The 17,076-nt window shown below is 41.4% G+C and overlaps 2 pseudogenes across 2 annotated transcripts; one reads left to right on the top strand and one right to left on the bottom strand.

Moving 5' to 3' along the window:
- Positions 1-3,953: 3,953 nt before the first annotated feature.
- LOC308396140 (kallikrein-8-like) lies at positions 3,954-9,500 on the bottom strand (annotated as a pseudogene). The gene is made up of 6 exons: positions 9,452-9,500; positions 8,101-8,269; positions 7,763-7,940; positions 4,633-4,685; positions 4,209-4,366; positions 3,954-4,109 (listed from the first exon to the last, which is right to left on the bottom strand). The product of its transcript is annotated as a kallikrein-8-like (transcript).
- Positions 9,501-11,388: 1,888 nt separating this feature from the next.
- LOC308395635 (ras-related C3 botulinum toxin substrate 2-like) lies at positions 11,389-15,863 on the top strand (annotated as a pseudogene). The gene is made up of 6 exons: positions 11,389-12,026; positions 13,075-13,192; positions 13,334-13,396; positions 13,795-13,954; positions 14,261-14,394; positions 15,601-15,863. The product of its transcript is annotated as a ras-related C3 botulinum toxin substrate 2-like (transcript).
- Positions 15,864-17,076: the final 1,213 nt, after the last annotated feature.

Here is a 17,076-nt window from a genome sequence, read left to right as displayed (position 1 = left end):
CAGTTACGTCCAAGATGGAGCAAACACCCCACCCAGAAGACAGCCTTACCCCAACCAACCCGATGAGAAGGATGGATGACCAAGTGAAAAACGGGAGAGTGGTGCTGTGTTCCAACTATGTAAGTTATCACCTCACATTGACAACAAACTGTATTGAAGACAAAATTCTTCCAATAGTTGGTATAAATCATCATCCTATGTCAGCAGCACTGTAGGTTTAGCTTTATTTATATTTTTCATGTGTATACGTTGGGTTTAAAATTGCTTTTTAACAACATACTGCAGTTACCAACAATGAAAATGCTGTTTTGTGTTAAAATGACGTTTTTCTTGTGTTATTACTTTGCAGGGCAGCTGAGAGTGGACAGAGCTGCACAGAGGACCAAAGATCCACTCTCAGCACTTCATACCTGACTGGCCACAGCACCAACCCTCCTCACCCTAGGTGAGGAGGGTCCTGACCCCGCCTGCACAGAGGGAGTTGTGAACATGCACTTCTGTGTTGGTGGGTTTAGGATCCTCCTCACACTCACACTGATGAAGACTGTCACTGGAAGATGTCTCCATTGCATCAGCAGGACGTAAGCATTTGTAAAATATTACAGTTTGTGATGTTTTATACATATTTTTATTGCATCATTTAAAACTATGAGATATAAAATAAACCAATTTTCATAAAATTTTCTGTGTATTTAGTTGTTTTCTTAATAAGTTATTTGGAACGTCATTGCAACCTGTCAGCTTTTTATTGAGGATTTAGAAAGTTGCTGGTGGCCCGAGTGTGTAGAGTGGGGTGTTGTTTTTGTCACATGGTGAAAGTGACCTCATGGGGAGCAAAGAGAACAACTGAACAATTTGGGGATTCACAGACTTTCGTAATCGCTAAAAACAATTAATAAAAATTGTTCTGTGTGAACTAAAAGCTCAAATATAAACCATCCTGACACTGACACAAATGATCTGCTGTTTATAAGCAGGACAGTGTTTTCATGAGCCTGGATGAAGCTAATTTGCATGAGTTTAACCTGCTGGTCAAAAACTTGCATGACTCTGATATCACTCTAACTTTCTTCTGTTTATTTATTCATTTTTGCTAATTGTAGTAGATTAATATGTTCACCAACTGATTGTTGGCCTGAATGTTTGAATGTTTGCAGTTTCAGGTCCTACTGATCAGTTTTAAGTACTGTAGAAAGTGAGCAGCAATTTAATCAAGTCCTGGGATGAAATGGGACAAAAGGGTAATGTGACAGCCACATTAGTTCCCTTCCCTCGTTTAACAATGTGTAAGCAGACTGCTTTAACCTGCAATTTACTGCATGTTGTTAGGCTGCATGGTACAACCACAGTCTGCTAACCACCCGTGGTGATCGAAGGTTTTGAGGTCTTGCTTGAGCTACTGATGAAGTTTTATCAAAGCTTGTTAAGTTTCCCAACCACATTTTATCCTGATGGTCCAAGGCTTACATCTTTATGCTCACAGACGTACTTCTGTAATTAATCAGTGACCGATTTATTACTTTAAGTTACAGTGTGAGGGGCATTAATGAACATAAATCAGATTTAACTGGATTATGTGTTTAGGTCAAGAGACACAGACCTTCATCTTTAAGAGGCTCTTCTTGAATATCTAATCACGATGTTTGCCATGCAAGTACACTGGGCGGTTGTTTTTAACACAATCATTTGAAGATTCTGATGAAATGAAGTATTGTTTCAATGAGTTGTGGCACCATTCTTGCTTTAGCAGTGAAAGGAGTCAGGTAGGGCTCCATCAGGAAGAGGGCCCCAGAGGTCCTATCCCCCCGCCCACTTCCCTGGGGCTTGAACATCAGTGGATTTCCACTTAAGCAAAGCCTCATCAAGTTCCTGCAAACAGCACCACACACACACTATCATGTACAGAGTGTGGATGCTGTGTCTAAGACCACGATCATTGTGTTCCCACCATCTGGTGCAAGCTTCATCTGTCTCACTGTGTTCTCCTAAAGGCCAAGACAGCAGGACAGTGAAATCAATCTCACTTATAGGTGCCAGAAATCAGAGGATGTGAGATGGTGGTAATCAGGTTATGCATTTGTTGTCTTCTCAGCAGGTGGGAAACATCTCTCTTTATTTGTTTATGTACATGTGTATCAGAAATCTATTTTCCTGTACAGCTCAGGATTAAGGAACAATGTTGATCTAATCTAATGAAGATCAGTGCCTTTTTAGAGTCAGTGAAAATACTGACATTAGTGACGTTAACCCTTGACTAAGAGTTTCTTAGTCAATTGTTAATGGGAAACACATTTCCACACCACCATCTTCTAAGCTGTGATGCTACATGTGCAGCAGCAAACGTCCAATTAGTACCGATCAGAAGGTTGGAGGTTCGATCGCAGCCTGATCTGATCTGTATCTCAAAGTATCCTTGGACACGATACTGAACCCCAAACTGCTCTTTCATGTGTCCATCAGAGTATGAATGTTAGATAGAAAGAACTTAGGTACAGAAAAGTGCTTGTATGAATGGGTGAATGAGGTGTATAAAGTACTTTGAGTGCTTGAGTAGAAAAGTGCTATTTAAGAACAAGGATGTGCAAGAATTTGCTAGACACGCTCTTCTTTTTCCAAAACTAAAAATGTTATTTCAAATTTGGCAGCCTGTGTGTCAAAGAGACTGAAGAGTAACTAAAGGGCAAAGTCCAGGAATACAGCCAAACTCAGGAGACCAGTTAGGAGCACAACTGAGCAAAGGTGATTCAAAAAAATGGAGAGAAACTCTGCCATGCAGTGCCATGCTGAGCAGACTGGTTTACAGCCACAAGAGAGACTCAGCGTTCACAGATCATAAAATCTTCAGGGAGCAAAGCTCTCAGAGAAGCTATAATGCAATCCACAGATAGAATACAGTCAATAAGCTCCAAGTGAAATGTTAAACAGTGCATGGATAGCTTTTTGTTCAGCTTTTTCGTCGTATCCTTTTTCCCCCTTTCTAAAGTCTCTTCAGAGGCTTTGCAGTTTGTCAAACAGCAGCTGGTAAAAAGGCTTTTGCAGTGAGGCAGGGAGCCTGTTCAAACCAGATTATGCTTGATTTGATGACTGCAGAGAACTTGGGGCTGACAGCTCAGATTAGGATCGGTTCTCCCTTGAAAAGGCATTAGTGTGTTCTGTCATGGCAGGATTTCTGTTCAATGTGCAGGTAGATTGAAATCAAAGGGCACCAAAGACACCCAAACCTGAGGGATCATTACGTGACACCCAAAGCATCTGAGCAGTCTTATTCCTTCATCTGTACCAAATTACTCAGATTCACAGACGTCGTGCACAGCAGACCTGCAATACAACAATGAATAACAGGAGTTACGCCTGCGTTTGACAGGTCAAAATGTCACAGGGAGCAGTTCAGTTAAGTTTCATTCCCCTCCAGAAATCACTTCATGCATGATTATCAGGAACCTTTGAGTAATGACAGCACTTAAATGAGTGTTTCCTTACCATATTCCACTTTGTCACCAAGTTTTAGGATGAGAATGTTTTTTTTCTACTTTATTTTTTTTTATATCGTTGTTATTATTTCTGTTGTAATTTGTGTTTGTTTTTTGTTTGTTTGTTCAGTTTTTCAGCCCTGTTGCATTTTTTTCTATTTCCGTTGTGTTTTATTCAACTTCTGTTACATTTTGCAGGATTTTGCAGCTTTTTCTATTGACGGGTGTTTTCTTCAGGGCCACCATATTATCATTATCTTTAAAACTGCATTTGAAACTTAATGCTGAGTTTTTACTTTCTGCAGTTGAAGTTATCTAAAGAAACTGTGTGTTGGTGCAGCTGAAAAAACGTCTTTTGGCAAATAACACAGAAATTCTGAAATCCTCTACTGCTTATATCAAAGAGAATAAAAGAAACCAAAGCTAAACTCTAAAAGATTATTTATTTCAGCTTGTTTACAGTTATCCACACCTCACAGCTTTTTATGGGTTGATAGTTTTCCTGATCCAATCTGCATACTCAGGATCACAGAGGTCCATGAAGGCAGCCGGTGCTCTGCATACAAAGTCTGGATCTCCCACAAAAGAAGAGACACCATAAATCCTGCCATTATGAACCACTCCTCCACCAGAGTCTCCCTGCAAGACAGAAATACAGTTTCCCAGTTTTATAAAATCTTTCTGTATTTTGAATGTTTAATAAATGCAGCTGTGAGCTGAGGGATCATGCAAACTCACTCGACATATATCTTTCCCAGGACTTTGTCCACAGAACCAGTGCTGATAGCTCCTGACTCGGTGGACCTCGGGGAATTATTTCTGTAAAATATCATTGAGCTCTGTACAGCTGACAACCTCAGTCTCTGCACAGTGAAGAGAGGGTGATTCACCAGGTTCTAGAAATAAAGGGACAATTAGTTCAGCTTAAAGCACTTTTTTAGAAAATGATGCAGATTTGTATTTTATGCAGAAATGCAGCAGAAAGAAATAAAATGGTCTGAGCTCACAGGAAAAGCTTGTTTTTGCTTTGAACACATTAGAAATGAAGAAAAATACAATTTCAGTACAAATATCTGCAACATCTCTTTACTAATAAAGTAACAGTTTGGATGGTTTGTTTTCTTTTTTCTTAATACAACAAATTTGTTAAAAATCATCTTCCTTCTTTTCTCATTAGCTAGTCCAGTGGTGGCACCATAACCTGCGACCTCAACTCTGGAATGACACAAGAAGTGTTTGGACGCTTTTCTCTCCTTTTTTTGTCAGTTACATACAAATACATATATTGATTGTTTTGCACGTTAACTTTGAAATGTTGCCCTGAGGCCTGTACTATGAAGCAGGATCTCATCTCTCCAGGTAACTTCAGAGTTCTATATGAAGGATTTTGACTTCTTACCAGAGAAAATTGTAAGAGTAACCCTGACCTGCTGTTATATTAGTTATGTCCTTTATAGAGTTTTAGTCACCACTTTATCATCACGCACCACACCTGGCTAGCATGCTTGCACTGTGCTTGCTCAGCGCATTGGGACACCATTCAAGCTCACTGCAGCACATGCTACTTCCTGTTTTAAAGGGCTTTGTAGCAGCCCTTGTTACATGCGTGGGCACGGAGCGTGAAGCAGAAAGCACAGCTTAAAAGAGAAGTTGATATACCCGGCGGCGTGACACTGACTGGTGTTTTACGTTTTCTCAAGCCAGCTAACGCAAAGTAAGCCAAGCCTTGTTGAATTTTCTTTGTACTATATCCCTCTGGTTAAGTTCAAGCTTAGAGATCATTTGTCCAGAAAAGCAGCATCACCATTCCTGGAAGATCCCTTGAAACTTTCAACTTTAGACCCTCCTACTGTACTACATGGACAGTGGGAGGGGCTAAAATTCTTCAATAGCATTTTTTCGTAGACATTTTTCAGTTTGCAGCCTATGTTTAAATTCTGTTGTTATATTAAGTTTTATTTTCTCTTAAACTAATAAACAGCAGAAAGTTTGCAGCTGACAGAATAAAAGCTGAAACTGTCTTTCAAACATTAATTAAATGAAATACTTGATTAATGATCCATCAGATTCTCCTGTGTAATGATAGGTCGTGATGTCAGTCAGGATTTTTGCTGTCTTTTTTTTTTTTTTTTTTTTTTGCCTGTCCCATTTGGTTCTTTAACCATCAGAATTGTTGTCTGAAGACCAACAAGGATACCCAATGGATTTACTTTGCCAAATGGATCATCGTGGCATTGCCGTATTGGTCCATTTGGTCGATCTTTGTTTTTATTATTTATTATATTTTATTTTCAGATTTTACAGACGGGACAGACATGAGTGAGGGATAGGAAAGGAAGAAAGAAAGAGGAAGGAAAGGAGAAACAGAAGGGGAGAGGGACAGTGAGAAAGAGGGGGGAGAAAAAAAATCTCCTGGATCACCTGTTGAGAGAAAAATAGAAAACAAGCAAAAAAAACAAAGCAACATACTAAACACAACACCATCGCATTAATCTAGCTAAGTGTAAACAGCAGTAAATACTAAATATTCAATGTTGTTGTGCAGCACGCAGGACAGATGTGCTTCGAAGTAGCGGCCAAGAAAGGTGTAATTTGGGTCTACGAGCAGTGAACACCCGTGTACATACCTGTGTGGATCAGCGCGCTTGTATTCCAAAGGTTTCTCCATGTAACGATCTGCTAGGGAGTGTGTGGGGGGGCCACAGCCCCGTCCTCCAGGGTGTGAAGCGGGTATGGAGGAGGTCAAAACTCCAGACATCCAGAGGCCCCCAGAACACAAGAGACCATGGAAAACCAACAGAGGGGCAGCCGCGCCACTGTTCCAGTAAGAGCTGAGGAGAGTCCCAGATGAGGGTTCACTCAGCAGCCGCGGAGCAGAAGCCAGGGGGAGTTGCAGTGACGCGCCCGTGAGCTCCGCCGGCCCCCAGCTGCGCCTGAGTGACCGAGCCCCAGGCCGAGAGGCCGGGGGCACCCCACCTCCGAAGGGGCCCGAGCGAGCCCCAGGCTCCAGGCCCCGATAAGCGGCCACCAAGGAGTGAGCCGGTGTGTACCTGGACACCCACCCCCAGACACAAAGAACCACCAACGCACCGACACCTGAGGGAGTCCGCCACCGGCAGGGGAAGTGGTGGTGGGTGGAGATAGGCCTCCAAATCTTGGAGGGCCTGAGGTGTCCCCAGAGAGGTGGCGTCTGATACCCAACCTGATATATAGACACAGACATACAGGCACACACAGACACAAACATCCATTCCCACCCTCATGCTCTCATGTGCACTTACTCCACACTCAACCAACGTGGAGACAGACATAAAGAGACGCTGTACACACGATCACACTCCCCAAGCGTACTCTACAAACCGGGTCTAGGTACCCTTGCCCCTGGAGGGGGGAATTGCACCCAGACCCAGGTGGTGTTACCCTTTTCCCTGCGGTGGGGAGAGGCAGACCACCCCGACTCCGTAGCAGCAGGGAGGCCCCACACCCCAGACCGCAGTCGGACGGCCAACTTCTCCTAGCCCTCCCGCTCCAGCAGGCCGCAGAGAACGGGGGTGGGAGAAGACTCCAAACCTCCCTCCACCCGCTCATTGTAGTGTTGATGCATGTGTGTTCTAAGGTGCAATTAAAACCCAGGAGGGCATAGAGCTACCTGCCAAGGAGCAGCAGGTAAGCGCATAGTCCCTCCTGATAGTCTTATTGAACAAAGCATCTGAAGTTCTTGCACATTCATATAGTGCTTTTACTACTAAGCAATTTTCCACACACACACACACACACACACACACACACACACACACACACACACACACACACACACACACACACACACACACACACACACACACACACACACACACACACAACACTGATTTTTCTGCAGCAGCTGTTACCTTCAGTCTGTATTATGCATTTAAACCCTTGATATTTTTCTAATATTACAGTTTTATCTTCCTTTTTAAAACCTGCACTGCCAGTATAGTTTATCCACATCCATTAGGATTGAAAGCCCTGGTTAACTTGATAACCAGGGCTTTCAATTGATAAGCAGCTTCCTGTGAGTACTTATCCTGATTCCCACTGTTGGGATAAGATAAAGGAAATATATTCTACATATGCTGAACTCACTTCACAGCACAGAGCTCAGGTCAAGAAGAAACTTTAAGAAAAAAAAACTTCAAAGCAAGAAACTTTGAGCCACAGGAACATCAAAGTATCATTTGAATCTAAAACTGAAGTTAGCACGACGTGTCAGTATCTGTCAGAACACATGAACCTGAAGCAGAAACATCCACAACTCACAGTCAGGTAGTTTTATAGGTTGGACATCAGAGCTGCTAGTAGCTGCAGCAGCATGATGTCATGAACTCTGCCTGTGCTGGTGTCTTTGTCTGTATAGATCTCAGCTTCTGCTGTTATCTGCACTTCTTGTTCGGACCCCCTTGATGCACACTTAGATTTGCAAACATGGTCCTGCATGTGCACAGCAAACATAAAACATGATTACTGATGGTCACCATATTCTATTTCTCATCTTGTCTGAATGTATTTTACTTTTTACTGAATAGCAAAAACACGGCTACTAGACATTCCTTGGGTTAACAAGTTTTAGTTGCTGCTCTGGTCTCCTCACCCTCCTGGCTTCAGCTGCAGAATCCAGCGGTCGCTGATCAAAGAGCCTCCACACAAGCTGGAAGGTCCATGTGGATAAACTGCTCTGAGCTGTACATGATACTGTCGCTCACATTCATCACCTCCAATGACTCTCTTTTGCAGAGCGACCTCTGTGTTCGCCGTCACACCTGAAAGAGGAATCCCCCGCCCACCAGGTCACTGCCAGTTTTTCTTTGTACCTGTAAAATATCTGCTCTCAGAAGTAAGGCAGAAACACACAGTGAGGACCAGAGCCATTAAATATAGATACTGTAGCTGAACACTCGCTGATACACAGAGAAAAGAGAAGAGGCACCACACATAGTGTTGCTGCCATTCACTCTCTAATGACTGCATTTCAGTTTGAATATTGGACACTGCATAGTCACATAGTGTCATTATGAAGCTTTATGAACTGCAAAGCTGCAAAGCTCCACACATTTATGCAAAGTTACTTATCGTCTCTTTTTGCTTTTGGCTTTCATAAAGTGACAGAAGGGAAATGAAGGTAAAATATTTCTATAGAGAAAGTGCTTCACAATAATAATCAATAAAAATAAATACAAACATTAAAAGACAATAATAATATCCACTACCTAAAATTAAGCCTGTACAAATAAGTAGAGCTGCTCTTTCAAATGTTCAGACCGCAGAGATCAAATGTAATATTAGTGCATTCCATAGATTATCAGCCAACAGCCTTGAAGACACACTTAGTCTCTTTTGGTTTTCAGCCTAGAACGAGGAACCACCAGCAGGTTTCTGTCAGAAGACCTCAGTGACCTGCACCTTATAGATGGAAGCAAATGAAGTTTGATCTCAGCTTCATGCTCTTGTTCTGCTCGTGCTCTGATTTGAATTACATGTTCTACACACTTCACTGTATCTCACTGTCAGTTTGTCAATTTGTGACATTAATTCAGAGGAATGTGGTGTAAACCAATGATTTATAAACCTAAAACAGCTCATGATCACTAACCAATGCTAACTTTGAGAAGCAATGCAGAACATATTGTGCCCTCTGTGTGGCTAATGGAGCTCTTAAGAGTAGAAGAGCAAAACAAAAGAAAAAAAAAACCTCGCTCACGAGTCTGCGACTGCGTGCTGACAGAGAGCGAGTGGGTTACCTCTGTGTGACTTCAAGCTGCAGAGGGTAAGGCTCTGACTGTGGTCTGCATATATGTGCCGAGCAGCAATTCAGAATACCCACCGTGCACAGTTTCTGTGAGGTTTGGCATAACTCGATGCATTGAATCATTTTCATATTATACAGACAGAATTATGCAGTAAGAACCAGCAGTTAAATATAGAAACTGTTGTTGAATACTCACTGATACACAGAGGCAAGAGAAGAGGCAGCAGACACAGTGTTCCTGCCATTCACCCTCTAACAACTGCCTTTCAGTTGAGCAAACACTTTGGCGACAGTGGGAAGGAAAAACTCCCTTTTAACAGGAAGAAACCTCCAGCAGAACCAGGCTCAGGGAGGGGCGGGGCCATCTGCTGGGACCGGTTGGGGTGAGAGAAGGAAGACAGGATAAAGACATGCTGTGGAAGAGAGACAGATTAATAACAAGTATGATTCAGTGCAGAGAGGTCTATTAACACATAGTGAGTGAGAAAGGTGACTGAAGAAGAAATACTCAGTGCATCATGGGAATCCCCCAGCAGCCCACCGCATTGCAGCATAACTAAGGAAGGATTCAGGGTCACCTGGTCCAGCCCTAATTATATATTTTGGAAAGTTTTAAGCCTAATCTTAAAAGTAGAGATAGTGTCTGTCCAAACAGGAAGCTGGTTCCACAGAAGAGGGGCCTGAAAATTGAAGGCTGTCCCTCGTATTCTACTTCTAAATACTCTAGGAACAACAAGTAAGCCTGCAGTGTGAGAGTGAAGTGCTCTAATAGGGTGATATGGTACTACAAGGCTTTTCAGGGAGTTTTTAGGACATCCTGATAATAATGAATTACAGTAGTCCAACCTGGAAGTAATAACTGCAGCTTCACTCTGAGACAGGATATTTCTAATTTTAGAGATGTTGCTCAAATCGAGGAAAGCAGTCTTACATAGTTGTTTAATATGTGCATTGAAGGACATGTCCTCGTCAAAAATCACTCCAAGGTTCCTCACAGTGTTACTGGAGGCCAAGGTAACGCCATCCAGAGTAAGAATCTGGTTAGATGCCATATTTCTAAGATTTTAAGGGCCGAGTACAATAACCTCAGTTTTATCTGAATTTAAAAGCAGAAATTAGAGGTCATCCAGGTCTTTATGGCTTTGAGACATTCATGTAGTTTAACTAATTGGTCTGTGTTATTTGGCTTAGCTAAGCTAAGGTAGCAAATTCCTAAAAATACAGGGAGTGAATACAAGAGAGTGTGCTTCGGATGAAGCAAGTGAAGATTAAACTATGAAATAAGAAGTTATCTATAAGTTTTTAGTTATTTCGGCTATCCAGATAAGCTACACAAAAACACAACCATGTGTTGGAACAGGAAGTGATAGGAGGTGAGAAAAATAACCTTAGGACAGGTGAGATTGGTCAATGGTAGAGCTATTTTTCTGAAATTACACACGTTAGTAACGTGTGTAATTTCAGAAAAATAAAATAAAAATAAAAATAAATAAAATAAAAATAAAAAATAAATAAAAATAGGAAGACACAGTGCTGGTTCAACAAGACAAAGTGGACAAGTTTACAACACCATTCAACGCAACACCACACAAAGTTGTAAGCAGAACTGGAAACCAAGTCATTATTGAATCACCAACAGGAGCTCGCTATCACCGGAATACCACACATGTGAAGAAATACGAGACAAATGAGACCAGAGAAGGACACTATGACACAATACCTGAAAGGGAGGAAGGTGAAACACCCACAAAGACTGACACCTTCACTCCAACACCACAAGAGGGCTCCCAGGGGCCAGAGAGACCAAGTAGATCACAGAGGGCTAAAAAGATACCCGAGAGGTTTCGTGATTTTGTGGTGAAATGAACTATAATATGTTAAGGTGAAGAGGTAACTTACATTTGGCAAGTTTCAAGTTCATATGTGTATTTCGACATGTATATATTGAAAAAAGAAAGGTACATGTGTGGTGAGACATTTAGATTATATAATTGTTAGAAAGTAAGACAAGAAGAATGTTCAATGTTGGGGGAAAAAAAGGCATCAAAGTTATTACAACTAAAGTTTGAATCTAAGGAAAAGGGGGGTGTCATGTATTGATATGGCTATGTCTTAATGTGATGACCTTTGAACCGGATGTGGTTGTCCGAAGGAAGCCCCGTTAAGTGGCTAGTTGTAAGATGGACAGTGTTCAATAAAGCAACATAAAGACCGTGCTTTATGTCCTGATTCAATTCAGAGTGCTCTGCCTAATTTAGTAATAAGGTGGGCACACAACAAGTGGGCTTGACTTTTGCGCCTATTGGCTGATCGTTTACTATCGACTAGTTTTCCTGGATACCTGCTCCGCGGACGGCTGCCACAGGTAGCAAAAACGTGCTAGGTCAAAGGTCAGGGAGGATGGCGGACTGGTGTGAACTTCAGTCAATTCTGCTCATTTTAGCAGATCAGATAGAGAGGGATCATTTACCTGTAGATACTGTTTTGAGTCGTTTAGATGATGTTTCTGAAATGCTTGGGATGATAATTGCTCTTCAAGATGTTAGCATCGATGACAGCATTGTCGAAAGTTTAAGATCAATTCAGCACCGTGTTCGTTTGGAATACGCCGAGGAAGAACAGTCTTCAAATGTTGGTCGTCCACGTCTTGAAATCCCGGCTGCAGCACTCAGGACTTTAGTGCTGTCCTGGATAACCATCGGGGTAATTGCCGATATGTTTTCTGTGTCTCCGAGCACAATTAGGAGGAGAATGACGGAGGAAGGTCTAAGGTAAGTTTATGCTGTAATTTAACACCTGTGTGAGTCTGTACACAGCATTATTTAGATGTTGACCTTAATTATGACGTTTGATATTGAAATATTATCGCTTACTTTTTTATTGTGAATGTCTAAAATAAGCGGGGCAGCTACGGCTAGTATAATAACTATACTAACTATATTATATATGTCAAAAAATACACTCTGTTAATATCACTAATGGCACAGGAGGATGAGTGTACTTAAGTAGTATTTGCACAGACCTAATGGAAAAGCAGAGTGTGCCATGGTTAGCAGGTGTTTCTACATTTTGGGAGAAAAACAGCAATCAGACTGCGTGAATGTTGTTCTTCCAGCAATCTGAACTCTTAACTCTATAAATATGTTTAAACAACAAACAGAATCACGTATATCCTCCCTAACCACCAGCAGGATCTCAGATAGTGTTGACTGTTTGTCATAGTTGTTCTATGTTTGACAGTTAACGTTATTTCAGTGACTTTTCTATTTCAGGAAATCCATCCATCTTTTTAACTACTGGGTCATTAAGGAGGCTGAAGCCCATCCCAGCTGTCATTAGGCAAAGGGCGGGGTAGACCTCGGACAGGCCATAAAACAGGATTAATCTGGTACACTAGTCTCTTTCTTTCTGTAAAAAAAACATCTGTGTCTGCAAACATTTGTGTTATCAGTTTCATTTGAGCCTGAATACATTTGAATATGAATATGAAATTTCTCAAGTTTTTAAAAATGAGAAATTAAACTGTTATTCTACTATGAGACCACACGGGGGCAGCCCTGCCTTATTATGTATTATTCTCTCTTACTAGACATGGTTAGGATGGCTTTTGTGTCAAACTAACCAAAGTAATGTTGTTGGTTAATGTTTTTGTGAACAGTGGTATTTCAAGTATGGTCCTGTTTTTTTCTCCATTACAGGAGTTTCACTGGTTAAACAATCAGTGAATTGAAAGATTGTTGAATGAATGAATAACCAATGAAATGAAAGGTTGCCTATGACTTGTTGGCTGATCGCTGACCTTCTCTACTCTCCCCACAGATTCGACAAATATTCAGCTAATGTGATGGTGGACAGCAAGCCGGTCAACCTGGGCCTCTGGGATACAGCTGGACAGGAAGATTATGACAGGCTCCGCCCACTGTCCTAGCCACAGACGGTACAGAATCACACATACTCACACAGGCACACACAGTAACTAATGGACATAAAGTTACAGAGACAGAACTTATATAACATGTCAGCTAATTAAAACTGCAGCAGCTATTCTAATTCTTTGTCTCCTTGTCTCTCCATCCAGGATGTTTTCCTAATCTGCTTCTCCCTGGTTAGCCCGGCATCCTATGAGAACGTCAGAGCTAAGGTGAGTTTTGGCTGTTTTTTATGAGGCCTGTCTCTCAGCTGCCGAGGAACAAAATGTAAAAAAGAACAAACGGAACAAAAGCAGTAATTTATTATAGAGAAAAAAAATAGGTACTTGGATTACAAAATGGAGAAAAAGCCTAAACAGGTCTAATAATTGATGTGAATGAATGATTGATGCTGTGGGTGAAAGTTGGATGATGTATTTCTCTCATCTTTAATAGCTACAGCATATCATTTGTTTTTCATGCCTTCATCCACCTTTCTGTAACACCTGGCATCAGAGCTTCATCTCCCTCCACCTTTGATTCTGTTTTTTGCCTCTAACACGTTCCTTGATTTTGCGTGTTCCCCTTTCTTGCCTCTTATTTAGTTTTCCTTTACTCTGTATTCTGCCAGTGGTACCCTGAGGTCCGTCACCACTGCCCCTCCACGCCCATCATCCTGGTTGGCACTAAGCTGGATCTGAGGGATGAAAAGGATACCATTGAGAAACTGAAGGACAAGAAGCTGGCGCCTATCACCTATCCACAGGGCCTAGCTCTGGCTAAGGAGATAGGTCAGTCACTCTTACTTTATTTGCTTGAAAAGCACTTTAAGATTTGAAGCTCTCCTCACCAGTGAAGATATGAAACTAGCAGATGAAGATGCTAGAGAACTTTGTAGCCTGACTGCCTCTGCAAATTTTTGTTATTCCCCTCATTTCCTGGCATCACAGTAAAAGTATAGTAGCTGTAGTTGACTATAGTGTTCTTTGAAAGTTGAACTTATTCTTCTCCACTACCAGCAAACCTTTCTTCTCTTACTTTGTCTTTGTAGTTCTTTCTCTTCTTTTATTAACATATATGTGTCTTCGCATGTATAGATGCAGTCAAATACCTGGAGTGCTCAGCCTTGACCCAGCGTGGTCTGAAGACTGTGTTTGATGAGGCCATTCGTGCCGTCCTCTGCCCTCAGCCCGCCAAGGTCAAGAAGAAGCCCTGCTCGCTGCTGTAAACGGTACGACTGAATAAAACACAGAGGAAGAGGAGGAAGAGAGATTAGACGTTTGAGAGAAGAGAGAAACAAAGTGAACTCGCTCATTAAATCAACACATAAAGTAGAGTAGAGGTTTGAGGGCTTCTTTTCTTTTCTTTGAACATAAGTCTGAAGCTATTCAATCAAGCCTTTTATTTGTCACATGCAATGTTTACATCTGCAGTGAAATTGGACCCCCCGAACATACATACGTATCAGCTCCAGCCTTGAGACCACAGCTGACACCGATACGGTAGCTGCATGAAATGATGGTGGTTTTCCTTTAGTGCGAACAACTGCATGTCAATTTCACAGTTGGTCTAACAGTCCGTCACTGGTCTCTCAGTCTCCCGTTGGAGAGCTTCTCTGAGATGTTATCAATCTTGTGCTCAGAGAGCAGAGACTGCCGTGAGCTTCTCCAAGATCTTATCCGTGCTGTGTTCAATGAGCCCATTTTGAGAAGTCACGACCCGTCCCATCATTTCCATCACAGCGGGCAGCCTTGTGGGGTTTTGGAAAGCCAATTCCGCCTTCCTTGATAAGCCAGGGCCAAGCCAACTCCGAACAGCAAGAACCCTGTTATCATGGTTCCGAAAAGGTAGATGTCTACAATGTCCTCGATTGACAGTCCCGCCAGGCACACGACCCTCCAGTTCCTCCACCCGTCCATTGTGTATCCAGAGGGGAACGTCCCTCTAGGACACTCGGACTTACTCAAGCCCAGGCTTCTCGTTGAGAAGAGCGTGTCAATTGCATTCAGGGACCAGTTGTTCAAATCCATAATTCCTCTTTTAGGTTGTAACAGACCGTGAGAGTCATCCAGGGCAAAAGTAGAAAAGTAGACGAGACTAGACAAGGACATTGAGAAGCCAAGCAGGAAAGAGAAGGAAGAGGGAGAGGAGAAAAGTGCGACTGCCTTCGTCCAGAGCCAAACGAGAAAGGAAACTGTAGACACTTATCACTAAGAGGTGATTCAGAAGTTTGTTCTTGCACATATAATGGACAGAAACATTAAAGAGAAAAGAAAAGACATAAATGAACACAACACAAGACAGAAAAGTTTCACATGCTTTGTACTCAATTTCATTTTTTTGCAGAGGAAAAATAAATTTGTCCTGAATATTGTTGGAGTAATTTTGTCCCACAGGCATCAATTTAACCCCATGATTTATGTGACCTTTGTTTTAGATTCTCACAGGAGCACAGAAGAAGAGAAAAGGACTGCAGACCCTGAAGAATATATGCAAATCTGCCATGTCTCTAATGTATATCTACAACTTTAAACAAAACAAAAAACCAAACAATGTATGGTGTGCAGGTTTGCTATTGTTTTAGAAATGCCAACGAGCTCTTAAGTCCAAATCCAGACGCTGCCCAGACAGGATTTCTTTGTAGCATATATCAGTTTAGAGATTATAGACCCTTTGAGTTTAAGTGTAAGTCTGAGAGCAGCATGCTGCCTTCATCTAAAGTACTGCCAACAATATATATGTGTTTCATGAATCCTAAAATAAAAATAACTTTTGTAACTGAAATAAACACAGTGTTTCAGTATGATTTGTTCACTGTGCTGTTTTCAGGGTGATGAATGTAAGGAGCAGAAATGGTCGTTTGTGAGGAAGCAAGCAACAAGCAAACTTGTGTCTGAATAAGATTTATTAACAAATGTATTATTTGTTGTGCTATTAAAATAAAAATAAAACATTTGATTGCACAAAAGATTCACATTATTTCTCCACAACATGTGACCTTTTGGAGTGAATGCCTATACTCAACTATGGGGGATATAAAATTCTCATTTTGATCCAGCTGCTGATATCGCCTATACTCTATCCTTATTTACATATTGTGGAGAACAGCATCTTTTTCTGGTGGTGAGTTGAAAATGTTCAGACTCAAACAGCACTTTCAGTTTTGCAGTTTAATGTTTGACCAGCTTTTTTTGCCAAAACACCTTCATGTCTGTGAAGGTTCTCAGTCATCCAGGTCATTGTAGTCAAAGGAGCTTGCAAAGAAAAGCGTCTGGACTTCTTTACAGTTTTTTACAGACGCTAGGACACATGTCTCAATACTTAGGTCACTTTTGCAAAACTCTTCACACAATTCTCCTAACTGACCCTCAGCGTGGCAAAGCAGTTCATTTCACATTCAAAATGCACTACAACTACCAAAACACTTCATTCAGGTCTCAAATAAACTCATTCTTCCAGAACACTAGCAAAGGTTGACAGCCGACAAACACACTTTGTCACCCACAAAACAATGACCTAAAAAACACTAACAACATGTAGCATTACACAGTGTTTTCCTGTGTAAAACAAGGACACATCTCTGTTTATAATTTCAATATATGTTACTGGAATGAATCAGACATCATGCAGAATTCATTAATATTTGTTTATGTATTTTTATTTTTCTGCACTAAGTAATCCCAAAATACAAGAATTTGTATACACACCATCCACTGATACTCATACAATAGTAATGCTAATCTACTCGGTCTTCTCCATTTGGCCACAGGTTCTCATCCACATCACATCTTATGTCATCTAGGGCAATACACCTAGGAAAGAATCTTCTGGCTGCCAGAATTGAAGGAGTTGAAAAATTGAAGGAGTAACACCTGTGTAGATGTTCATCTACAATGAGAATAAGCTGTGGCTG

This window comes from Rhamphochromis sp. 'chilingali' (assembly GCF_963969265.1).
Source record: "Rhamphochromis sp. 'chilingali' genome assembly, chromosome: 4".
Classification (NCBI taxonomy): Eukaryota; Metazoa; Chordata; class Actinopteri; order Cichliformes; family Cichlidae; genus Rhamphochromis; species Rhamphochromis sp. 'chilingali'.
Note: the sequence above shows the minus strand (reverse complement) of the source record. Positions and strands in the feature narration are given on the sequence as shown.